Source organism: Macaca thibetana, chromosome 9 (assembly GCF_024542745.1).
Source record: "Macaca thibetana thibetana isolate TM-01 chromosome 9, ASM2454274v1, whole genome shotgun sequence".
Taxonomy (NCBI): domain Eukaryota; kingdom Metazoa; phylum Chordata; class Mammalia; order Primates; family Cercopithecidae; genus Macaca; species Macaca thibetana.
In genome coordinates, this window is record NC_065586.1 from 61,486,797 (window position 1) to 61,501,474 (window position 14,678).

At 49.1% G+C, this 14,678-nt stretch overlaps 3 protein-coding genes across 3 annotated transcripts in view; 2 read left to right on the forward strand and 1 right to left on the reverse strand.

Annotated features, from left to right (window-relative positions):
• Positions 1-6,693, reverse strand: part of CHST3 (carbohydrate sulfotransferase 3) — a 51,336-nt gene extending 44,643 nt beyond the window's left edge. The window contains exon 1 of the mRNA XM_050803626.1: positions 5,503-6,693. The gene's annotated coding sequence lies outside the window, so the exon portion shown is untranslated. The remainder of the gene's footprint in view (positions 1-5,502) is intronic.
• PSAP (prosaposin) overlaps positions 1-14,678 on the forward strand; it is a 517,400-nt gene that overhangs the window by 367,946 nt on the left and 134,776 nt on the right. The gene's annotated exons all lie outside the window — the stretch shown is intronic.
• Positions 1-14,678, forward strand: part of PCBD1 (pterin-4 alpha-carbinolamine dehydratase 1) — a 1,172,580-nt gene that overhangs the window by 67,244 nt on the left and 1,090,658 nt on the right. The window lies entirely within an intron of this gene.

Below are 14,678 nucleotides of genomic sequence, written 5' to 3' on the forward strand. Positions count from 1 at the left end.
GCGTTCATAGCCCCTCCCGGGGCTTCACCCAGCATCTGACTGCATTTCCAAGAACCTCCCATGCCTCAGGCACCGGCATAGAACCAGGGGCACAAAGATGGACAGCCTTGGCCCCTGCAGTGGGATGGCTTCTTCCTACACCCAGTCCCCCAGCTTCCATCCTGGTCAGCGTGTCCCCTCTGCAATGGAGGCCGAGAGGGCTCCAGTTTCTTTGCAGCTCAGTGCTAGGAAAGCTCTCAGAACTCACCCAGGCAGGCTTCCTGCGGAAGGTGGGCAGGGGCCGGCTGGGCAGTGCTCAACCAATGCTCCTGGCATCTTTTGAAGGGTGCCAGCCTTTCCCATTCTATGGACACCTGTATTGGGGGCTCTCAGGGCAGAGATGAGGGTGCGGGGAGCAGTGAGGACCCTGCCCTAGCAGGGATAACCACTCTCGGCCCTTGGGGGCGGGGAGAGAAAATACCACCGTGACTGAAAACGTGGCTGTCCCAGGCCGTTGCAGCTCCCTGGCTTCAAGAGCTTGGGCAACCACTGCACCTCTCTGAGCCTCATGTCCTCAGCTGTAAAGTGGGTCCAGCGGATAATTACTGTCTCCCTGTGGGGCGTGGGTATAAAAGCAAGAGCTGGGAACCAGATGAGCATGTGGTTATCACCTCCCCTGGCTGTCGCGGTTCTGCCCTATCCTTCTCTCCTGTGGACCGGGCACTGCTGAGGAGTCCAGCTCCCCAGAGCATGTGGAGGGGCAGAAGGACAGCTGTGACATGGCCCCTCGTGTTCACCAGGTGAATGACAATCGGAGGTGTCAGGTGAGGGCTGATTTCCCCAGGTAATAGATTACCCTGGAGAGGACCAAAAAGGGGAAAAAAATACAGTAACATTTGAGGATGTTTTGTCTACCTGGCAATTTCTTCCCTATTCACAGTATGGTCACAAGTGGCAGCTTTGCCCCAACTTCTCAGATAAGCAGTGAGTCATCTCTCACTGGAATTACTGCAACATCTCCCTGTGTGCCCCCTCAAATCTCCACAGTTTCCTGACTCCAGAGCCACACAGAAGGCTCCAGCAGCCTGGTACCACCCAGCCTTTGATTCCCATAGCCTAAGATATAATCCAGGCTCGGCAGAGTGTGTGGAAAAAGAAGAATGCAAGCAGAGGCCCTGGGACCATGTTAGTAAGAAGCATCAAGGCTGTTTCCCTGTTGCCATGGAGAACCAATAAGGACCTTGCAGACAGCCTAGCATGGTAGAGACAGGGTGGGTTCTGGAGTTAGACGATCCAGGTTCAAATACTGGCTTTGCAATTGTGGCAAAACCAAAAATTGACAAATGGGACTTAATTAAACTAAAGAGCTTCTGCACAGCAAAAGAAACTATCAACAGAGTAAATAGACAACCTACAGAACAGGAGAAAATATTTGCAAACTATACACCCGACAAAAGTCTAATATCCAGAATCTATAAGGAACTTGAACAAGTTAACAAGCAAAAAACCACCCCATTAAAAAGTGGGCAAAGGACACAAACAGATGCTTTTCAAAAGAAGACGTACATGTGGCCAACAAGCATATGAAAAAATGGTCAACATCACTAATCATTAGAAAAATGCAAATCAAACCACAATGAGATACCATCTCATACCAGTCAGAATAGCTATTATTAAAAAGTCAAACATTAACAGATGCTGGTCAGGTTGTGGAGAAAAGGGAGTGCTGGCCAGGCGAGGCAGCTCATGCCTGTAATCCCAGCACTTTGGGGGGCTGAGGCGAGCAGATCACGAGGTCAGGAGATCGAGACCATTCTGGCCAACATGGTGGAACCTCGTCTCTACTAAAATTAAAAAAAAAAAAAAAATTAGCCGGGCATGGTGGTGGTAAGCGCCTATAGTCCCAGCTATCAGGAGGCTGAGGCAGGGGAATCGCTTGAACCTGGGAGGTGGAGGTTGCAGTGAGCCAAGATTGCACCACTGCATTCCAGCCTGGCCACAGGGCAAGACTCCATCCCCCCGCCCCCCATCAAAAACAAACAAACAAAACAAAACACAGAGTGCTTATACACTGCTGGGGGGAATGTTAATCAGTTCAGCCATTGTGGAACGCAGTTTGGAGATTTCTCAAAGAACTCAAAGTAGGATTACCATTCCACCAAGCAATCCCATTGTTGGGTACATACCCAAAATAATATAAATTGTTCTACCATAAAGATACATGCACATGTTTGGTTATCATAGCACTAGTCACAATAGCAAAAACATGAAATCAACCTAAATGCCCATCAGTGGTAGACCAGATAGAGAAAATGTGATAAATATACACCATGAAATACTATGCAGCCATAAAGAAGAATGAGATCATGTCCTTTGCAGCAACATGGATGGAGCTGGAGGCTATTACCCTAAGCAAACTAACACAGGAACAGAAAATCAAATGCCACATGTTCTTACTTATAAGTGAGAGCTAAACATTGAATATACATCTGAACACAAAGAAGGGAACAACAGACACTAGGGCCTACTTGAGGGTGGAGGGAGTGGGGAGGGTGAGGATCAAAAACCACCTATCTCGGGCCTGTGCGGTGGGTCAGACCTGTAATCCCAGCACTTTGGGAGGCTGAGACAGGCAGATCGCTAGAGCTCCGGAATTTGAGACCAGCCTGGGCAACATTTTTTTTGTGTGAAACCCTGTCTCCACAAAAAATACAAACAAATTAGTCAGGATGGTGGTGCCAGCTACTTGGGAGGCTGGGGCAGAAGGATCACCTGAGCCCGGGAGGTTGAGGCTATGGTGAGTGGCAGTGATCATGTCACTGCACTCCGGCCTGAGCAATAGAGACCCTGTCTCAAAACAAACACAAACAAACAAAACAAAACAAAACAAAACAAACCCAACAACTCCCTGTTGGATACTATGCTTTACTACCTGGCTGATGAAATAATCTGTACACCAAACCCCCAGACATGCAATTTAGCTATGTAACAAACCTGTATATGTACCTCTGAACCTAACACAAAGTTACAAAAAACTGGCCGGGCGCGGTGGCTCAAGCCTGTAATCCCAGCACTTTGGGAGGCCGAGACGGGTGGATCACGAGGTCAGGAGATCGAGACCATCCTGGCTAACACGGTGAAACATCGTCTCTACTAAAAAAATACAAAAAAATAGCCAGGCGAGGTGGTGGGCGCCTGTAGTCCCAGCTACTCGGGAGGCTGAGGCAGGAGAATGGCATGAACCCGGGAGGCGGAGCTTGCAGTGAGCTGAGATCCGGCCACTGCACTCCAGCCTGGGTGACAGAGCGAGACTCCGTCTCAAAAAAAAAAAAAGTTACAAAAAACCAAATACACCAATACTGGCTTTGTCTCTCACTGCCTGTGTGACGTTGAAAAAGTTATTTAACTTTTCTGATCCTCAGTTTCCTAATCTGCAAAATGGAGATGAAATGCTAACCTCATAAGGATGTAATGATATAATTAGAAAACGTATACAGAACTCTCAATTCACAGAGGGCATAATGAAGGTGGAAAGGTGATACAGGGAAGGAACTGGCTGCAGGGTTCCACCTGAAATTGGGGATGGCCAAGCCCAGATTACCTACTCTTTCATCTGAGGCCACAGTCCTTGGTGCTGCCCACATGCCTTGCTGATTTCAGCATTTAGAAGTTTGAAATGCACACTGAACCTAGTCAGAGCTCTTCACAAGGGGGCAGGGGTGGGGAATGACACATTTCTTTTGGATGACATGCCCAGGCCGCCCCCACATCTTTGTGCACTCTCAATCCCAAGACTACTGGCAATCCAGTTCCAGGAACACGAATGTCTCTGCTCCTCTGGGAAACTCCACAGCAATACTCAGTAAAGGGACTGTGACCACCCCTCTAACTGCTGCCACTACAGAGCCAAGCCACTGCTGCAGAACACAGGTCCTAGACCCTTCATGAGACCCATCTCCAGCCAGGCCATCAGAAGCCAGGCAGAAAAACAGCTGCCCCTGAATTCTACATGTTCCTATGTTCTGCCTGCCCCCAGCACATGCCCAGCAGCCTGGCCCGTCTCTTTCTCCAGGTACCCACCCCTCTCTCCTGCAGTCAGGAGACGGGGGTGGGGGCGGGGGGGGGGGGTTGATGGAATCAACTCCTCTCTCTGCTGCAGATCTAAAGTTACTCTTCAGTTGAGAACCCACAGAATCTGCCAAACAGCCTGCCATCTACCAAAACCCACATCAACCCCATCTTAGCCAGATACAGAAATGAAGTTTTCCTGCTGCCCTTAGAGGGGCAGAGGCCAATGATGAGCTCAAGTCTCCCAAGGCCAGCCCACGGGACACAGTGGAACATACAGTACCTGGGCCACTGGCCCAAACAGATCAGGCAGGGCTCCCAGGAGCTACTCAGGTCCCCTTCTCTGCTGGAAGACCAATTTCAAACCAGCAGAGGCCCACTGGGCTTGCCTCACAGTGAGTCCATAATGAGTGATAATTACCGGGGTCATTATTCATCAAGCAAGTACTGACTGAGTGCCCACTGTGCCAGGCACTATGCTAGGCCCAGGACAATCCCAGGGACATCCTGGGGCCCAGGAACACCACGCATCAGAAACCAAACACAATTTCAGGTGCGAGGAAAATCATTAAGGCTTCAGGCCTGCCTTGGTCTCCCTAACCTTTTAGGCTTAAATTCCCTTACCTCCCCTTACTCCGTCCACACCCAGGACTGGAATCTGCTCATCCAGTTCCCTTGGAAGTCCCTGGAGGAAGCACATCCGCTGGGGGGAAGGGTCCCTGCTTCCCTGGAAGACTGTCACGGCCACTACCCTTCTGTCTAGCGCAGCAGCGGCCTGCCAGCCTCTTCCACTCTGCTCACAGACCCTGGCACGCCGGCTCTGAGTTTATGAATCACTCCCTCCTCTCTCTGGGCCTCGCCTCCGGAAGGGCTTCGCACACCCAGACACATCACCCAGACACCGAGTTTCCACACCAAATCCGCTCCTGCAGAACCCCGAGAACCCACTGCAACGTCTGCTCCCCCGCCCTTGGTCTCGGGGTTCTGGCCACGACTTTTCAAAACCCAGGCAGCCTCTCTCCTGCCCGCTGCGCTTTGGGGGCTCCCTCTCCTTGGGGGCTGCGGGGGTAGCAGACAAAGGCCGTGGATGTGAGGGAGGGGTGTGAGGACGTGCCTGGTGTAGAGGCCAAATCCCTCGCGCTCCCAGGAATGTGCATTTCGGTGGGTGGCACGTGCCTGGCCGGTGTGGGTGTGCGCAGATCGGCCTGCGCGGTGTGCGGGGTATGAGTGGCGATGAGCTGTGGGTACCTGGCAGGTGTGATCCGGGTGCAGCGGGTTGTGGGTGCCTGCCTGGGCTTTTCCCCGAGCCGGGAACTCCACCTCCCACCCTCCGCTTCGTCCCCTTCTCCCTCCAAAGTTTGGCGCGCGCGCCTGGACGCGGAAGGCGGGGGGCTCCCGGCTGGGCTGCCTTCCCCCGGCCGGGCGGCGGTTCCAGGACGCCCGCGCCGCACTTACCCCAGCTGCCGAGGCTCCACCGGCGCGGGCGGCCCCGACTCTCCACGGCTGGGGTCCGGCGCGGGCAGCATCCGCTCGCAACTTTGCCTTCCTCTTGGAAGATCCCGACAGAAGCGGTTCCGTGGCCCCGGCGCCCGCGCGGCCCGGGCTGTGCGCCCTCTCCGGGGCAGGCGGGAGGGATGCAGGCGCGGCCGGGCCGGTCCGCACGCTGGAAGGGAAGCGGCGCCAGGAGGGCGCCGTCCTGCGCAGCGAGCCCGCGAGAAGTCCTGCCTGGCGCCCTCCCCGCTCCGGCCCTAGCCGGCGAGCGGCAGCGGATTCCTGAACCGCTTCCAAGGCGTCCGGGAGCCCTCCTCCTCTTCTTCCTCACCCCACCCAGCTCCCACCCCTGCGCGCCCGGCAACTTGGGAACCGTTGGCGAAGTTGGCGCTGCTTGGGCCGCGCGCTGGCCGGGCCTCTGCGGGAGGAAGAGGAGGAGGAGGAGGAGCTGGCGGGAGAGGAGGGGAGAGAGGGGAGCCGCCCCCGGGGAGCCGCTCTTTCCAGGACCCCTCTGCGGGCCTTTGTTCCGGGCGCTGCCCCTAGGCCCTCCAGTCCCCGGGGACTCGCTTGGGGCCGCTCAAGTATCCACGCTCTCCTGGCGAGGCTGGTGGGTGGAGGCTGCTTGGAGAACCTCCTTGGCGTCTCAGTGCCGGAGCCCCCGGGCCGTTACCGCCCCCCCTCTCCCCCGACCTTTGCCAGGGAGACCCTCCGGCTGCAGGGGTTCCTCGTCATCTCTGCCTGGAGAGGATCTTCCCGCTGCCGCCTGGGGCAAGGGGGCTAGAGGACGGTCTCCCTGATTTCCAAAGAACGCAGCACCGTCTCCCTGGGCGGTAGCAGGTCCCCCACCCGCCCTTCCGCGCTTTCCTGCGCCGCCAGCCAGTCCAGGGCTCCCCGAATGCAAGAACAGGGAAACGGGAGGGACAGAGGGTCTTCCCGGCCCGCCAGGGCTGCCTGTCATTATCTTCGTACCTTCCCAGGCAGCTGGGTCTCCGGTTGGGCTGCCAGGCAAGTGGGGTCCCAGTGGCCTCCCACGCATGGCGTGGTTGGCTGGGCAGCACCAGCTCCGAGGTGCAAAGGCCAGCTTCTGGAGGGACGAGGTAAAGGGCTCAGAACTGGAACACAAACCAAACCTCCCCTTTCCTTGTCTGAATCATGGTGATGGCCCTGTCCCCTAGAAGGCGAGAACGTCTTGGATTCCACTTGCTGGGCATTCCTCCTGGGACTTCCAGTACTTAACGTCATGAACTAATTCAGGCCTCTCTAAGACAGCACTCTTGACATTTAATGGGATAGTATGAGGTTTAGACAGTAAGTTATTTCCTGTACAGGAGAAGTAGGAAAAATCCAAAAAAGATAAAACCTGAACGTCTACATTTGACCTTCCTCTGCCATTCTCAGCATTTACAGACGGACAGCAAATACAGAACCAGATAGAACTGATCCTGACCCTGTTAGGGACAAGCTGCCCCAGGACCCCCCCCCACACACACAATGCAGCTGACCCTGACCCTGAATACTCTGCAGCTGCATTCCTGGACCCTTATCTAGGTGCTACAGCAAGGTCACCAGACTTGCTTACAGCCCAATGGGCGGCATGGGGAAGGTCACAAAAAATGTGGATAAACCTAAGTTACATCCTCTTGTAAATTCCTATATTGCAAGCCGGTCACCAGATGATATGTGGTAAAGTTAACTGACAACCCCAGGGTCTCTCTCCCCCATATGAACCCCTCATTTTGTAAGCTCCAGGGCTGCCTCCTCTGACTGACTGGGGTGAAGCAGCCCGGCAGGATAATAAACTTACTTGCCTGACTTTGGGTCTCTCTTGCGTTCTTTCTCTTGGCTAACGTTACATTTTGGTGCCGAAACCCAGGAAGGGGATAGGCTCTGGCTGGGTGTACTTAGAGGACTCTCTCTCTCTCTCTCTCCTCCCCCACACCCTCCATCACCCCTCAGAAAAGAGGTGTCCAGAATAGAGGAGGCCTGGAGGATGCCTGACTTGGCAGCTGCCTCCTGTATTCCAGACAAGGCCCACAGGACAGGGGACACCCTCTCTTGCCATCCTTGTCATTGGCAGTCTCTTCTTCCTCTACCTACCACTCTCCATTCACTATGGGAGCCTCTCAGTCTACCCATCCCAAGACCACCCACTTTGGGTGTCTCCTCCGCAATCTCAAGGCTCTCAGCCTCCATTCAGAGGTCCATTCTAAGAGGCTTATCTTTCACTGCAATACCGCATAGCCTCAATACCAACTGGACAATGGCTCCCAATGGCCTGAAAACGGCGCTTTTGATTTCAATATACTTAGAGACTTAGACAACTTTTGCCATCGCAATGGGAAATGGTCTGAGATTCCTGATGTTCAGGATTTCTTCACTCTTCGTAACCGCCCTTCCCTCTGACAGTCCTGCTCTACTTTCCAAATCCTCCTCTCCCGACTGGTCTCCCACCACACCTGCAACAGCCCCAGCCGACAACTCCTCTTTCTTTGACCCCACCAATTTTCCCCCTCCCTGACAGCATCATGATCCTCCACCAGAGCATCACGATCCTTCACTGTATGTCCCCGCTCTGGCTCTAACCTCTGTCCCCCTCTCTCCAACCACTCCGCTTCTGACTCTGAGTCCTCTCCATCTCCGCCCCTCACCTGCTCTTGGGCCCAGCACGCTCAGCAACCAGCTCCCTTGCTTCCTCTCCAGAAGTAGCAGGAGCCAAGGGGACCATCCGTGTCCATGTCCCTTTCTCCCTCTCCAATCTCTCAACAGATTGAAAAATGTCTCAGATCCTTCTCCTCTGATTCCGATACTTACATCAAAGAATTTAAACATCTTACCCAATCTTATGAACTCACTTGGCATGATCTCTACATTATCCTCTCTTCTATATCTCCTTCCAGAAAAGAAGGAAAGAGTGTGGCTCACAGCACAGGCACATGCTGACAATCTTCATGGGCAAGATCCTACTAAGCCCGTAGGAGCCGCTGCTGTTCCCTGGGAAGAGCCTTCCTGGGAGTACCAACCTACAGACCCAGGCCGGGTGTCTGTAACCATATGATTACTTGCCTCATTGCAGGCCTTAACAAAGCTGCAAGGTAAAGGCCACGTGCAGTGACTCACACCTGTAATCTCAGCACTTTGGGAGGCTGAGGTGGGCAGATCACGAAGTCAAGAGATCCAGACCATCCCGGCTAACATGGTGAAACCCTGCCTCTACTAAAAATACAAAAATTAGCTGGGCGTGGCAGCAGGCACCTGTAGTCCCAGCTACTCAGGAGGCTGAGGCGGGAGAATGGTGTGAACCCGAGAGGCAAAGGTTGCAGTGAGCTGAGATCGTGCCACTGCACTCCAGCCTGGGTGACAGAGCGAGACTCCATGTCAAAAAACAACAAAAACAAAAACAAAAAACAAAACAAAACAAAAACAAAGCTGCCCATAAGGCTGTAAATTTTGAAAAACTTAAAGAAATGTCCCAAAAGGCAGATGAGAATCCTGTCCAATTCCTTTCCCGCCTTTCAGAGGCTCTCCAAAAATATACCTGCATTGACCCTGCCTCCCAAGAAGGAACTATTGTTCTTTTTTTATGTATATATACTTTAAGTTCTAGGGTACATGTGCACAATGTGCATGTTTGTTACATATGTATACATGTGCCATGTTGGTGTGCTGCACCCATTAACTCGTCATTTACATTATGTATTTCTCCTAATGCTATCCCTCCCGTCTCCCCCACCCCATGACAGGCCCTGGTGTGTGATGTTCCCCTTCCTGTGTCCAAGTGTTCTCATTGTTCAATTCCCACCTATGAGTGAGAACATGTGGTGTCTGGTTTTCTGTCCTTGTGATAGTTTTCTCAGAATAATGGTTTCCAGCTTCATCCATGTCCCTACAAAGGACATGAACTCATCCTTTTTTATGGCTGCATAGTATTCCATGGTGTATATGTGCCACATTTTCTTAATCCAGCCTATCATTGATGGACATTTGAGTTGGTTCCAAGTCTTTGTTATTGTGAATAGTGCCACAATAAACATACATGTGCATATGTCTTTATAGCAGCATGATTTATAATCCTTTGGGTATATCCCCAGTAATGGGATGGCTGGGTCAAATGGTATTTCTAGTTTTAGATCCTTGAGGAATCACCACACTGTCTTCCACAATGGTTGAACTAGATTACAGTCCCACCAGCAGTGTACAAGTTTTCCTATTTCTCCACATCCTCTCCAGCACATGTTGTTTCCTGACTTTTTAGTGATCGCCATTCTAACTGGTGTGAGATGGTATCTCATTGTGGTTTTGATTTGCATTTCTCTGATGGCCAGTGATGATGAGTTTTTTTTTTTTTTTTTCATGTGTCTGTTGGCTGCATAAATGTCTTCTTTTGAGAAATGTCTGTTGATATCCTTTGCCCACTTTTTGATGGGGTTGTTTGATTTTTTTCTTGTAAATTTTAGTTCTTTGTAGATTCTGGATATTCACCCTTTGTCAGATGGGTAGATAGCAAAAATTTTCTCCCATTCTGTAGGTTGCCTGCTCACTCTGATGGTAGTTTCTTTGCTGTGCAGAAGATCTTTGGTTTAATTAGATCCCATTTCTCAATGTTGGCTTTTGTTGCCATTGCTTTTGGGGTTTTAGATATGAAGTCCTTGGCCATGCCTATGTCCTGAATGGTATTGCCTAGGTTTTCTTCTAGGGTTTTTATGGTATTAGGTCTGACATTGAAGTTTTAATCCATCTTGAATTAATTTTTGTATAAGGTGTAAGGAAGGGATCCAGTTTCAGCTTTCTACATATGGCTAGCCAGTTTTTCCAGCAACATTTATTAAATAGGGAATCCTTTCCCCATTTCTTGTTTTTGTCAGGTTTGTCAAAGATCAGATGGTTGTAGATGTGTGGTATTATTTCTGAGGGCTCTGTCCTGTTCCATTGGTCTATATATCTGTTTTGGTACCAGTACCATGCTGTTTTGGTTACTGTAGCCTTGTAGTATAGTTTGAAGTCAGGTAGTGTGATGCCTCTAGCTTTGTTCTTTTCGCTTAGGATTGTCTTGGCAATGCAGGCTGTTTTTTGATTCCATATGAACTTTAAAGTAGTTTTTTCCAATTCTGTGAAGAAAGTCATTGGTAGCTTGATGGGGATGGCATTGCATCTATAAATTACCTTGGGCAGTATGGCCATTTTCATGATATTGATTCTTCCTATCCATGAGCATGGAATGTTCTTCCATTTGTTTGGAAGAACATTGTTTGTCCTCTTTTATGTCATTGAGCAGTGGTTTGTGATTCTGCTTGAAGAGGTCCTTCACGTCCCTTGTAAGTTGGATTCCTAGGTATTTTATTCTCTTTGAAGCAATTGTGAATGGGAGTTCACTCATGATTTGGCTCTCTGTTTGTCTGTTATTGGTGTATGAGAATGCTTGTGATTTTTGCACATTGATTTTGTATCCTGAGACTTCACTGAAGTTGTTTATCAGCTTAAGGAGATTTTGGGCTGAGATGATGGGGTTTTCTAAATATACAATCATGTCATCTGTAAACAGGGACAACTTGACTTCCTCTTTTCCTAATTGAATACTTTTTATTTCTTTCTCCTGCCTGATTGCCCTGGCCAGAACTTCCAACACTATGTTGAATAGGAGTGGTGAGAGATGGCATCCCTGTCTTGTGCCAGTTTTCAAAGGGAATGCTTCCAGTTTTTGCCCATTCAGTATGATATTGGCTGTGGGTTTGTCATAAATAGCTCTTATTATTTTGAGATACGTCCCATCAATACCTAATTTATTGCGAGTTTTTAGTATGAAGGGCTGTTGAATTTTTTGAAGGCCTTTTCTGCATCTATTGAGATAATCGTGTGGTTTTTGTCTTTGTTTCTGTTTACATGATGGATTATGTTTATTGATTTGCATATGTTGAACCAGCTTTGCATCCCAGGGATGAAGCCAACTTGATCATGGTGGATAAGCTTTTTGATGTGCTGCTGGATTTGGTTTGCCAGTATTTTATTGAGGATTTTTGCATCGATGTTCATCAGGGATATTGGTCTAAAATTATCTTTTTTTGTTGTGTGTCTGCCAGGCTTTGGTAACAGGATGATGCTGGCCTCATAAAATGAGTGAGAGAGGATTCCCTCTTTTTCTATTGATTGGAATAGTTTCAGAAGGAATGGTACCAGCTCCTTTTTGTACCTCTGGTAGAATTCAACTGTGACTCCGTCTGGTCCTGGACTTTTTTTGGTTGGTAGGCTCTTAATTATTGCCTCAATTTCAGAGCCTGTTATTGGTCTATTCAGGGATTCAACTTCTTCCTGGTTTAGTATTGGGAAGGTGTGTGTGTCCAGGAATTTATCCATTTATTCTATATTTTCGAGTTTATTTGCATAGAGGTGTTTATAGTATTCTCTGATGGTAGTTTGTATCTCTGTGGGATCAGTGGTGATATCCCCTTTATCATTTTTTATTGTGTCTATTTGATTCTTCTCTCTTTTCTTCTTTATTAGTCTTGCTAGTGGTCTATTAATTTTGTTGATCTTTTCAAAAACCAGCTCCTGGATTCATTGATTTTTTGAAGGATTTTTTTTTTTTCTGATCTTTGTTGGTTTAAAGACTGTTTTATCAGAGACTAGGATTGCAACCCCTGCTTTTTTTTGTTATCCATTTGCTTGGTATATCTTCCTCCATCCCTTTATTTTGAGCCTATTTGTGTCTCTGCACGTAAGATGGGTCTCCTGAATACAGCACACTGATGGGTCTTGACTCTTTATCCAATTTGCCAATCTGTGTCTTTTAATTGGAGCATTTAGCCCTTTTACATTTAAGGTTAATATGGTTATGTGTGAATTTGATCCTGTCATTATGATGTTAGCTGGTTATTTTGCTCATTAATTGATGCAGTTTCTTCCTAGCATCGATGGTCTTTACAATTTGGCATGTTTTTGCAGTGACTGATATCAGTTGTTCCTTTCCATGTTTAGTGCTTCCTTTAGGAGCTGTTGTAAGGCAGGCCTGGTGGTGACAAAATCTCTCAGCATTTGCTTGTCTGTAAAGGATTTTATTTCTCCTTCACTTATGAAGCTTAGTTTGGCTGGGTATGAAATTCTGGGTTGAAAATTCTTTTCTTTAAGAATGTTGAATATCGGCTCCCCCTCTCTTCTGGCTTGTAGAGTTTCTGCCGAGATCCACTATTAGTCTGATGGGCTTCCCTTTGTGGGTAACCTGACCTTTCTCTCTGGCTGCCCTTAACATTTTTTCCTTCATTTCAACTTTGGTGAATCTGACAATTATGTGTCTTGGGGTTGCTCTTCTCGAGGAGTATCTTTGTGGTGTTCTCTGTATTTCCTGAATTTGAATGTTGGCCTGCCCTGCTAGGTTGGGGAAGTTCTCCTGAAGAGTGTTTTCCAACTTGGTTCCATTCTCCCCGTCACATTCAGGTACACCAATCAGAGGTAGATTTGGTCTTTTCACATAGTCCCATATTTCTTATAGACTTTGTTCATTTCTTTTTACTTTTTTCTCTAAAATTATCTTCTCACTTCATTTCATTCATTTGATCTTCAATCACTGACACCCTTTCTTCCAGTTGATTGAATTGGCTACTGAAGCTTGTGCATGCATCACGTAGTTCTCGTGCCATGGTTTTCAGCTCCGTCAGGTTATTTAAGGTCTTCTCTACACTAGTTATTCTAATTAGTCATTTGTTTAATCTTTTTTCAAGGTTTTTAGCTTCTTTGCAATGGGTTCGAACATTCTCCTTTAGCTCTGAGAAGTTTGTTATTACGATCATCTGAAGCCGCCTTCTCTCAACTCATCAAAGTCAGAGCTTTGTTCTGTTGCTGGCAAGGAGCTGCGTTCCTTTGGAGGAGAAGAGGCGCTCTGATTTTTAGAATTTTCAGCCTTTCTGCTCTGGTTTCTCCCCATCTTTGTGGTTTTATCTACCTTTGGTCTTTCATCATGGTGACATACAGATGGGCTTTTGGTATGGATGCCCTTTCTGTTTGTTAGTTTTCCTTCTAACAGTCAGGATCATCAGCTGCAGGTCTGTTGGAGTTTGCTGGAGGTCCACTCCAGACCCTGTTTGCCTGGGTATTGCCAGCAGAGGCTGCAGAACCGCAAATATTGCAGAACAGCCTCTGCAGTTAGGCTATTCTGGGGTCAGGGACCCACTTGAGGAGGCAGTCTGTCCGTTCTCAGATCTCAAACTCTGTGCTGGGAGATCCACTACTCTCTTCAAAGCTGTCAGACAGGGACATTTAAGTCTGCAGAAGTTTCTGCTGCCTTTTGTTCAGCTATGCCCTGCCCCGAGAGGTGGAGTCTAAAAAGGCAGACAGGCCTCCTTGAGCTGTGGTGGGCTCCACCCAGTTTGAACCTCCTGCCACTTTGTTTACCTACTCAAGCCTCAGCAATGGCAGGTGCCCCTCCCCCAGCCTTGCTGCTGCCTTGCAGTTAGATCTCAGACTGCTGTGCTAGTCCCATCATGGGTGTGGGACCCTCTGAGTCAGGTGCAGGATATAATCTCCTGGTGTGCCATTTGCTAAGACCGTTCAGAAAGCACATTATTAGGGTGGGAGTGACCCGATTTTCCAGGTGCTATCTGTCTCGGCTTCCCTTGGCTAGGAAAGGGAATTCCCTGACCCCTTGCGCTTCCCAGGTGAGGCAATGCCTTGCCCTGCTTCAGCTCAGTCCATGGGCTGCACCTGCTCTCCTGCACCCACTGTCCGACAAGCCCCAGTGAGATAAACCCGGTACCTCAGTTGGAAATGCAGAGATCACCCGTCTTCTGTGTTGCTCACGCTGGGAGCTGTAGACTGGAGCTGTTCCTATTCGGCCATTTTGGAACCTTCCCCAGATCTATTGTTCTTAATACCCATTTTATTTCCCAGTCTGCCCCTGACATCCAGTGCAAACTTAAAAAGGCTGAAGATGGCCCTCAAATCCCACAACAAGACCTCCTTAACGTGGCTTTCAAAGTCTTTAGTCACAGGGATCAGCGAAATAAATTAGACAAAACCCAAAGAGATCATGCTAAATACCAGCTTTTAGCAGCAGCTATCTGTCAACCTAGCCATGGTACCCAAGGGCACAAAAGACCTGATAGCAGCAATCCTCCTGGGCTTTGTTTTAAGTGCGGCAAAGAAGGCCCCTGGGT